Source organism: Saccopteryx bilineata, chromosome 9, assembly GCF_036850765.1.
Source record: "Saccopteryx bilineata isolate mSacBil1 chromosome 9, mSacBil1_pri_phased_curated, whole genome shotgun sequence".
NCBI classification, from domain to species: Eukaryota; Metazoa; Chordata; class Mammalia; order Chiroptera; family Emballonuridae; genus Saccopteryx; species Saccopteryx bilineata.
The window spans coordinates 79505377-79517356 of record NC_089498.1 but is presented as its reverse complement, the minus strand read 5'-3'; positions in this window follow the sequence as shown (position 1 = coordinate 79517356).

The following is an 11980-nucleotide window of genomic DNA, read 5'->3' as shown; positions in this document are numbered from 1 at the left end:
CCAAAAGGGAATAGTGGGCTTGTAGGGACCTGTCAGTGTGTTATGGTGGCCGCTTGGTGGTGACAAAGGATGGAGGTAGTGAAGAAGGAAGAAGCATGAAACTTGGTCTCTAGGAGCCTAAGAGTCTAGGGCTATATATACCATTATAGCAATACGGAAATAAAAATGATGTCTAAAACAAACCGTAAGTAATTACAGGTACTTCTAGAAGGTCGGCTCTAACTGTTACCGCAGAGGTAAAGTAGTATAGTGTGGTGGATTCAAGTCACACGCCCAGAGGTGGGATTCATGAGTTTGAGTCTCAGCTTCACCAAGCAGGTTGGCTTAACCTCTTTAATCCTCAGCTTCCTCATTTTTAAAGTGAAGATAGTAAGTGTAGCTTCCTCTTGAGGCTGTTGAGAGGGTGAACTGAGGTAATACATACAATGTGTCTAGCACAGAGGAGGTGCACTCACCAAGTGTTCATCATTATTGCAGTTTCTGTGAATAGATGGTGAAGAGATTGCTGAAAACAGCTGGCAAATCTTCCTGTGTAATAAAGAACCTGATATGGGAGTTACAAAAGAAAAAGGAATAATGCTAGTTGGTGGAGAAAATGGAGCCTTGAAAGAACAAGAAGCAGCTAGCTGCCAGAAACATGTCACAACCCTGGAGCTGGAAATGAAGGTCAGAAAGTCTGAGAGTCTACCCTGTTCTCTATTCCTAAACTATGCTCCTTCAAAAAGACCATCAATGGCCCTTTATCAATAAATATCATATACTTTCAATTTTTCTAGGACTTCAGAATTGCTTCACACGTGGTTTTAAAATTCAGTGGTCAGCTGGTAAGGAGCCTTCCCAATCCCTCTTCTAATTTGTCCCCCTTGTTTCCCTCCTTGTTGTTGGCACAGTCATTACCACCTAATCTTCCCATCTTATGGGTAGTAGGTTTTATGGGTAAGGTCATTCACCTAAATTTAAGTAAGCTGTCCTACATCAATGTTTCATGCCAATGGGAAGAAACAGATGTTTTGTTCCTTAAAATATTACCTTTGGTATCTGCACAGGTGGTTTAAATACTTCTGTGCCCAATCCATTTCTCCTGAAAGTGGCATGAACCCTCTTTCCCACATGTTATATACTAAAAGAATTGTCCATTTAGCAAGGGTCTGGAAAGGTGGGCTTAACATTCAGTGGAAACTGCTAGACCAAGAACTAAATGCAGGGCAGTTTTCTTCAGAAAAGCAAATATTGGAAATGGATCTAGTAATTTCCTCTACATCAGGGAATATTGCATTGGAAATAAGAAAGAGGGGAAGGCAATATTGCATTTGAAATAAGAAAATTTATTCCTCATTGGGAACATTTCAGTAAAACAGATCCAATCCACAAAGAATGGAAGATTAGCCATTGGTCATTCATTCATGCATTAATTCTAGATATAATGTTTGCTGGGGGGAGGGGGCTAGGAAAGGAGTTCTTACATTCAAAGCATTTAGTCAGTCTAGTAGCTGAACTCATCCAGGACAAGGTCATGACTGGGACTCCATTCTACATGCTTATCATTTAAAATAGAATCGCAGTCTTAGTACTAGACAAGAACTGAGGTCACTGACTCTAACTTTTTCCTTTGCCAATGAGAATTCTGAAGCTCAGATTTGTTGATCTGTAATTGATAGGGGCAGAAACAGGCCTGGAACAAAGATCTCTGGCTTCCAGGGGTGTTCTTTGCCCCTCTCCACATTTTCCTCTGCTCCAAAAAGTCCTTGTCCAAAATTCAGCCTGGCAATAAACTGATGCCTGGGCTCCAGCTGCCCAGACTCATCCCTACTCTTCAGAGAGCCACCTCTCCTCCCCTGAACAGGAGTGGGGATAATGAGAAACCTGTGGTGTGTGAGAAATGTTGATCGCTAAATACTGCAATGTAATAACAAAGGCAACCTTCACAAGAATAATGAAACAAAGCAATTTCAATTTCATTTAAATAATTTTTCCTTCTTCCCCGTATTTTCACCCTAGACTGTTCAACGAGCCCATCTGAATTCTGAGGGCATGTTCATCCTCCTGCAATGGGGACTGAGTGCTGGAAATGTCCTTTCATTTAATTTCCAGTACTAGCTAAATTATCTATTGCCAAGATCTATGATTGATTTGGGTTTTATTGTTCTTGGCTGCGACAATCTATAAGGACCCAAATGACTTCCCCTTTTTGGGTTTTAGGCTTTATTGCTGTCATTTTAGTGACAGATATTAAACATAGGAAATTCTCCACTGTATTTTCTCCACTAGGCTGAGCTGTATATTGTATTCGAATGAGAAATGATATCAAGAACTGTTTCTTCTAAGGTCTCTTTCTCCTACTTGCTCCATGAAACCTTGCCAGGTATCTGTGGCAATTCTGAAAAAGAACACAAGCGTCTTCAGGTAAACTTTATTATCACACTGCCAAAAACATAGTAAGTGTCTAGTATTTAATGAATAAACTAATGAATGAAGATTTCATTAACCCTTTGGCATGTGGATTTCTCCATGATTCTGTCGTTAATTCTCATTTCCAAATGCCGAGAACCCCATGTGTACAAGGAAATTATGCTAGGTATAATTCAAAGAAGTATATGATCTTACTTTCCATGAATTTGCAATTTATTGATAAAAAGCAAGTGTGTACATAAAAAACAATATTATAAATATGAAATGATGATTAATGAGATTGCAAATGCCCTAAGTTTCTATAAGAGTGAGACATTCTCTTGTGTTGCACAAGGAAAGCGAGAAGAAGATAGAGGATGTAAGTTTAATGGAAAAGGGAACTATTTGATACTGTGTCTTTTTCAGCTGTGAGAGACAAAAACACAGTTCAAGTCAATTATTGGCTCAAATGACTGGCTTCAGACACTGAGGGGTTAAGGGCCATGTGATGTCATGAAGAATCTGAAATACCTGCCCACTATAAAACTAGAAGAAAAATCATTCTGTTTACCCTGCATGTATACTCCTTTTTACAGATTTTTCTACTAAATCCTTCTCCTTTACTTTTCAAACTTAGACACAGTTTACTCAGTACAAAAAAGAAAAAATTTCTAAATTTAGTTTTCAAATTTATTTTTATGTCTTGAAAATATATGTTTACATCAGGATGAAATCCAAGAACAGCAGCATAGTCAAGGCAAGTGAGAAGTTGTTTGGAAGCCTAGAATTCAACTCTGCACTCTTTTTATCTTTATAACATTTTTAATTGAATTTATTGGGGTGACATTGGTTAACAAAATTATACAGGTTTCAGGTGTACAGTTCTATAGTATATCATCTGTATATTGCATTGTATGTTCACCACCTCAAGTCAAGTCTCCCTCCATTACCCTCTATCCCCATCTATCCTTCTCCAGCTTCCCAAACCCCTTTCCCTCCTGCAGTCCCCCTGCTGTTGTCTGTTCTATAAGATGTTTTTCTTTGCAAAATTCTTTTACTTTTTTCACCTAGCTCACAATCCCCATCTTCTCTGACAGCTGTCAGTCTATTCTCCATATCTATGAGTCTGCATACATTTATAAATGATGGGCTAAGGGGGGCCCTCTTCCTTCTTTGCTACACACATATCTTGAGAGGCATAGTTCAATAGTATTCTAGTTCTTGCTCTTGGGTACTGCTCCTGATGTTGTTTCCATTTCTTAATAAACTTAACTGTCACTCTAGGGTGTCCACTCAAAAAGCTCTGTTAGAAGAAAAGAAACTTTATTTATGCTTGATTATTATAAAATTATTTACAGATAGTGATGTTGAAAAGGGGAAAGTTACCAATCAAAAATATATAACCCCACAGGACTGGATTTTTGCCTAGTCAGCAAGCCCTGAAAATATGTAAATATTTATATTTAATATAATTATGTGTATACATATTTTAGTTGATATTTATATTTAACAAATTATATATATATAATTTTGTCATAGATTATAGAACAAAATAATTTTTATAATGTTTTTATTGTATAATTTTTCTTGTGAAGACTGTATGATGACAATGAATGAAGCATACTTATCAAATCTAAGATGATACAAAGCTTTGATGAAAGAATCTATATTCAAAGATATATTGACAATGTTTTTTCCATTGTCCTCAAAATTCAGAATACATATGACACACAATATAGGGAAATGAGTTTCACAAAAAGGAAATGGAATATTAAGCTCCCCTTCTTCCTACCTTTTCTATCATTCCAAAAAAAAGCATTTTAAGTCAGCCACCACAAGCCTAAGCTTCTGGTAGGCCTATGGTTAGAGGCACTTGGCTTGCTTCTGATAGAAATAGAGGTTGGAAATTTGAGATAATTAAATTTAACCTGAAATTGTAGAGAATGTGTTTTTTTTTTTCTATTGGAAACTTGGTTTTCTACATTCTGAGAAAAGAGGCTTTATGAGCACCTGAAATTTAAAAGAGCTCTAGTTAAACCAAGCTCATTCATTCATTCAACAAATGTTTACTGAATAGTTTCACATTCCATTCACTGTTCCAGGAGGTAGAGACACACTGCCACACAAAATTACTAAAAGTTCCTACCCTTCTTAGGCTTACAGTGAGGTAGAAAGAAGTAACTTTGAAATATACTAAGAGATCCCGACCTTTACTAGAAGGGGACTTAAGGGGATGGGAGAGAACTGGAAGATGAAGAAAGAGAGAGAATCTGGCTAAACTGAGGGTGGAAGTAGGCTCTGGGAACTCTCTAAATTACACACAAAATCAAACAAATTGAGGAGTTTAGTAAATGTCCAATACTCTCCATAATCTTTGACTCCAGGCCTGGAGTTTATCATCCATCTCTATGCATCTTCAGGGACTCCACTGCCAGCATCTACACCAAACCCACACCCTAGTCCTCCAATCAAAAAGAGTCTGAAGTTGGCAGTGATGTTAAAATTCCATCCATCCCCCCTGGAAGAGCCCTAAGACCAAGAAGAGCCCAACAGAGGATCTAGATGTCTTAAATAAATTCAAAATTCATCAGAGGACCTAGGACTCTAATCCAACTCAAGTAATAAGGAAACCAATAATCATAGGTTATTGTGTCCCTGGTGTCTTATGCACATTCCACAGTTTTTTCAGGGGAGATTTAAAGTCAGAAAATGGGTTAGAAATCCAGCTATGATCATTTTTAACTGTGACTTGAGTAAGAGTATAAAACAGAGTATTTTATATTATTAGTACTATACTCTACAATAATTATGTTTACTGCTATATAACTACTATCATGATTACTTTTTGGATGTTATATAATTCACCCTACAACCTTATGAAGTATTACTATGCCCATGCCAAGGGAAAAAAACAGGAATGAAGAGAAAATAAATAAAAAGCAAAAGTGAGATTTACTATCTTGTCCAAAATTGTATAACAAGGCAATAGTGAGGCAAGCATTTGAATACAGATTTGTTCAAGTCTGAAACCTATGACTTATCTAATAATTCATAATACTTATAGGCTGGATAAGAATCTATATCCTTTAGAACCAAGAAAAGGAAGAATAATGGTTGCTCAAGATCCTAAATAGCAGAAAAACTCTTAGCAGAATAAGGAGGACCATGGGAGTATGGCTCTGGGACCACTCAGACACCATCCAAAAAGACTACCCTATTCCTGAAGGTTGTACATATGTCACATTCTTTCATTGGCTTAACCACAAATTTCACCTCGACCCTTATAGTGCAAATCAACTCTTTTTTTTTTTCTGAAGTGAGAAGCAGAGAGGCAGAGAGACAGACTCCCACATGCACTGGATGGACCAAGGACCAAGATCCACTAGGCATGCCCACTAGGGGGTGATGCTCTGCCTATCTGGGGCATTGCTCTGTTGCAGCTGGAGCCATTCTAGGGCCTGAGATGTAGGCCATGGAGCCATCCTCAGTGCCCAGGCCAACTTTGCTCCAATGGAGCCTTGGCTGTGGGAGGGGAAGACAGAGAAAGAAAGAAAGAAAGAAAGAAAGAAAGAAAGAAAGAAAGAAAGAAAGAAAGAGAGAGAGAGAGAGAGAAAGAGAAAGAAAGAAAGAAAGAAAGAAAGAAAGAAAGAAAGAAAGAAAGAAAAGAAAGAGGAGAGAGTAGGGTGGAGAAGCAGAAGCAGATGGGTGCTTCTCCTGTTTGCCCTGGCTGGGAATCAAACCCAGGACTTGTACACGCCAATGCTCTACCACTGAGCCAACAGGCCAGAGCCAGTAAATGCAAACCAGCTTTTGCTTGGTACAGATCACTGTTGGATCATCCTCATAGTTCTGCTCTAGGAATACATATCTCCAGTGAGGCCTAACGTCCAAGATGTTCACCATTTAAAATATGTGGCCCTACTCTTTCACAAACTACAGAAATATTCTGGACATCTGGCTCTTCATGTGTCCAAAGCCTAAGAGTTTAGGCTGACTTTTGTACCTACAAATAGTTGAAATTAATTTACTGGACTTATGTTTTTTTGCAAAAGAACTGTAAAGCTTGCTTGCAACTGTTGCTGCTAAACTTGCAGAAGGGTTGCTTGCTGCTTGAGTCAGAACAAGGATCTCAGGGGCTGACATCCTGAAGGGAACAGCCACATCCAGAAAGCTCCTCAGGGCAGCATGAAAATAGCAACAAGGAAGAATTTCATGTGACATCAGATTTGACACCAGATCCTCACAGACTCCTTGTCTGTGAAGGCTAGGTGTCTTATGGACAAAAAAGGGAACATGCAAAGGGAGGGGCAGGGTTTAGTATCTAGTAGGCCGATGTTTTATCTGAGCTGGCTCATTTACCCCTCCCACAGCACTGTTGGGTGGAGTGAGTTACCTGCTCATTTATAAGAGAAGAAACTCAGGTTTAGAGTACAAGTAATTTGTCCCAGGTTAGCACTCAGTCACCTGGAACACGGCTTCCAGCTCTTCCCACAGGTCCACATTACTTTTCTTTCCCACAGCACAAGGTTCCAGGATCCCATTCCAGCAACCCACTTCAATGGGTGTAGGCCCTGTGCCCTCATTGTATAGAAATAAAATGTAAGTAGACCATGAAGGCCTCCATGTTTGGGACCAAGACCATATTGAGAAGTTCCCATCCAAAAGGCTAGAGCATAGACTCAGCCTGAAGAAAGCCCTCCCCGACATCTGCAGGGTTGGCAAGGGAGCAAATATGGGAATGAGTCACACCACTTTATTATCGGCACAAACATCTCTCCAGGTCCTGTATTCAGAGAGTACCCAAGGTTCCTCGTGTAATCATTGCCATCTCTCCCGAGCATGAAAAACTTGGACTTGAGCCTTTCTTTCTTCTTTAGGGAAATCAACCACCAATGCAGTTTTTGTTTGGGCCAAATAAACTGTTGCGATCAAAGAATTTTACCATTTCATCAAATTCTTCTTATATTTATCTATCATTTTATCAACTCTTCATGTGTATTCAATGTTTTAAATATATGTATATATTTTATCCTTACAACACCCTATGAGCTATATGGTTTTATTTTTTCATCTTATAGAAGGGAAACTGTGGATTTGAGTTACCCAGGGCTGTTCAATAGGAGAGTGAGAGGCAGGGATTCGAACTCAGGACCTCACTTTGATAGCCTTGCACTTGCAGCGGGCTGGTATGCCTCAGAAGAGGCTCCCTTCCTGAGGTTCCACCCCAGCCTAGGTATTAATGAGTTTCTGTTCAGGTGCTTGTTCCATTTCTATTTGAGATGGAGGGTGAAGAGTATCCCCACAGCTTCAGCCCTTGTGTGGGGGGCTGACTGGGTTTATTGAACTAGACCTTGAGGTTACCTACATTCTTACTGCCTGGCTGTTGCTTACCAAAGAACCAAGAAGTTTACCTGGTGTTATTGTCATTGAATCACCCAGACACTAGGTGAAAGGGGTATTAAGAGAGTCTGTTTGTGCCTCCTCCCCTGAAGTGGAAGGGGAGAGGCGCTGTCTGCATGGTATCATTCATCATGCTCCACCGCCTTCTCAACCATTCAAACCTAGGATGTGGCGCTCTGCATGTCCACACTAAAGGAGCATGGGCGAGAACATGAGCCACTTTACCTCAGTCGGAGCCTTTCCTAAGGGGTCAGCAGAACCATGTCCACATCAGCTGCCATCCTCGGGTACCAGGTCAAACTCCTCCAAATGCAAAGACCCTTTGTTCTCTTGAAAACTTATCCCTGTTGGTGAGGTTGCTATTGTTGTGGCTTGGGAGGGAGGAAAATGCCGACATCTCCAGTTTTTAATACGGTAAATGTCAGTGTTTATGCCTGTGCAGGCTGGTCTAATTATCCCATGTCCTCTCAAATCTTCCGCTGTAATTACCACTCACCGCAGTGACACCTACTGCTTAAGGGAGAGCCATCAGCTGCAGGAGCTCAGAGCCAGAGCACACTCAGCAAACTGCAAGCGACACCAACAGCTGTTTCTGGTTTCAAAGCAGTGGGAACTTCATGAGCCATTTTCCCTGGTCTGTCCAGAGTGAATGCCACCATGGCTGAAAAGTTGGAAATGTTTGTCAGGCCCAGAACAGAGCTGTGAATGAATACAGCAAAAATTTGCCTTCCCACAGGCCCTTTTTTTCTCTATAACAGCCATGGAACCAACGGATGGGGCTAGAAAGAAAGAGGAAAAAAAAGGACTATTAGTACCAGTGGTATCTGGTATGTCCTTGCTATTATGGGTATAATAGCCTTTGTGTTATCTACATATGTACTGTAATGCGGGAGTATGAGCTGAAGAGTTGAGACAGCCCAAGAGAATAGCTTTTAAGCAAAACACTATGCTAAAGAGACTGATAGTGTTCCTTTTTAAAAAAAAAAAAAAAAAAGCCCATTAGCACACATGGGCGGTATTGTATTGTGTTTGTGGTACAGAGAAAATAGCCTGGCGTCCATGCTGGTGATTGTACAGAGGGGGGAGGGGAAGAAGAGGAAGAAGAAGAAGAGAAAAGAAATCAATACATTCAGTGGAAGCAAAGTCACAGCAACCTTTAAAATAATAAGACAAATCCATTTATTTCACAAATGTCTTCATTTTCAAATGCCATTGTTTGGGGCACTCTGCTGTCATTGTCCATGACATTTTCGAAAACTTGGCTCTTAATCATTTAGGTGTAGCTGGAGTTCTCCAGCAATAGCCAAGTTTAAAGATTATACATTCACCCCACTGCTCTGGCAGGGAAGATGGACTGTAACAGCCTTGTCCTGTGGGTGCAGGAGGGAGGCGGGTGGTGGGGGCAGAGCTGCGGGAGAGACTAGGCTTAAATATGGACAGAAGCTCAGCTGTAATGCTATATACGATGAAAAGTAATTACAGAGAAAAATGAAAGCTGTTTCTTGCTGTTAGCAGGAAGAATAAGAGAATTCTGTACCTTTTTAAAGCTCTGAGTCCATTTTGATGTAATTGGTTCTGGAATTATTTATGACATTAATTGCTGCGCTATCGACTGCCTGTCAGTGGTTCTGGCAGTTAGTCCATCTTTCTTAGCAGAGACAGCCTGCTCAGCCCAAACTAGACTGACAAGCTAATTATACCCATCTTCCCCTTCAATGACAAATGCTGCTCATCGGAAACCTTTCTAGAAATAAGCTCTCATTCTTTTCCCTTTTTCCTGAGCCAGACATAACGGATATCTCAAGGTGCAGATCGCAGCTAAAACTCAGCTCACAGGGCTATTAGCTCTGAACATCTCACTTGAGCCAAAAAACCTAAGCATCTTATGTTATCAAACTGTATGTCATTCCCTGATGCTAGTTTTCAGGGATGAGCGGGGCCGGGCCTGTCAGTCAGAGCAGGGCGGAGAGAGCCAAGCCGACTGAATCAGCCAAGCTCTTTAACTATCAGCCGCGTCTGCCGCAGGTGATGCTGCGGAAGCTGGGGCAATGCCGGCTGGGCTTTGTGCAGCTGCTGCAAGCCTCATTCTGGGGATGCTCACCAGAGGGCCCAACTTAGGGAGGCAGGTTCCTGGCTACCTTTTATCCAAAAGCCCCTTTGTGATTAAATTGTGCAAATTGATCTTTGAGTTTAAGGTTTATTTGCATGCAAAATATTTTTAATGTCTCAAGATTGTTCCTGACCAGCTGGTGCAAGAACCAGGGGGTTCAAGATTTCGACAAGGACTCCTCAGGCTGCTGGAGTGCCTGCCTGATGCATGGGTTGGCCTCTTTAGGAGGAATTTGTGCTTCTTATTTTCATCGAAGGATTTCAGTGGGAGAAATGGAGTTTCCCTTAATGAAGTTCCTTCCCACTGGAAGGAAGGGGCCAATTGAATAAACTGTGGACATTTTACACACATGCTCTTTCTCTCTCTGTTTTTTCTTCCTGATAAACTCTTTGGGAAAAAACACATAAAATTAACATGAAGCTTTAAAAATCAGCTCTTTTAAAGTACTCTCTGCCTATAAATTGTGTGATGCTGAGGGCAGCTCGGGGCCATTTTTTTTCACTGAACACGCAAAGCTATAGAAATAGGTGGATGGGGAGGAAGATTATGGTGCAAGTCCCCACCCCATCCCCAGGCAGCCAGGGGTTCATATCTGTGCTTCTCCCTCAAAATTTCCAGAAAAGGACAAAATTAGGACTTTCTAAGGACCTTCTGCTAACCTGCTGAGCCCAAGGCAGAAGAGTTCAATTTGTGCCCCTGATTGCTGGCACAGAGCCTGGCCCAAAGTGGGAACTCCGGAACTGTCAGTTAAATGGACAGATTAACTTCAAGCCAAGATCTGGTTGGATTTGGCCTGGCTAAAATGGAAATGGAGGAATGGCTAAGAGATTGGGGAAGCATTTAGGGAAAGAGTTGTGTACTGACACTTGAGAAGAAAAATGTACTCTCAGTCAAGTTGAGGGGGTGGGCTGTCAGCAAGGTGACCTTCATGCAGGTGACTGTTCTCTGCAGGTAAAAACTTCTCTCCTCACTGGAAAAAAATGTCCTTTAGAAAAATAGTAAAAGTGGCAAACAGTCTTTTGAATCTGTAGCTTAGACATTCAAGTAAACATCTTACAACATGACATAGCATGGCTTAAGCTCAGGCCTGATAGGGACTGAAATCATCCAGCAATTACAATAAAACCACCTAGTGTGTTTTACAGTTAGTAAACAGATCACAGACTTCGAAGTTCTTCTACATGCATTAAATTATCCCACTTAGAACAGCACAGCTACAATGTACACTCCTGTATGGGCAGGGACCCAGGTGTCTTTGACTATCACTGTATTCTCATTTCAATAAATATATTTAATAAATATTTGTTGAATAAATTAGTGACATCAAATAAAATGCTAAGGCTTAGAAGTGTTGTATTATTTTCTTGATGTCAAATAGTTCATAAATGGTAGAGCAGTTCCATTTTGGCACAGGAAACTCCAAATGTTTTCCAGGGGAGCTTATGACTCGGCCCCTTGCCATGCTCACTGTGGCAGGTAGATTTACTTTCCACTTCATTGTTACAGGTAGTGTCCAAGCTGAAGAATAAAGTTTAGAAAGTAAAAGAAAATATAGAAAAAAACAAGCACCACCACTCAATGCAGATTGTTTTATAAACTTAACTCACAAATCCAAAAGCAAATCATCCTTCATGATAGCTTTCTGTTATAGTATAGCTTATTATACTGTATGGATAGGTATTTTAAGGTCATTAAATAAGTTTTTTAAAGTTCATTAGACTGCCCAAGCAATAGTTCTCTTTCTTACACTCTTTAATTTTCAGTAAAAACATCCTTTGACTGAAATTTAGCAGCTGCACAAGCAATATGCATATGTTTTTCATCTTTCACGATATTATTATTTAGCACTTTATCTGAAAGTTGTCCTCTGGGTGTTTCCAAAATGCCTCTTGCGGGCCAATTATATGCTGTCAAGGTCAGAAAAGCTTAACTGCAGGGAAAGCTCTGTATTCAGTGGTGCTTTCTCTTTTGAATTTCTGAGTTTAAGGCTGCAGTCAGAGAGAAGAGAAAAATGGGTATCCCGTTTCCTGTTTGTCGATAATCTCCCCTCAGCTTGCCCACTGCCCAGACATTATCTCCACT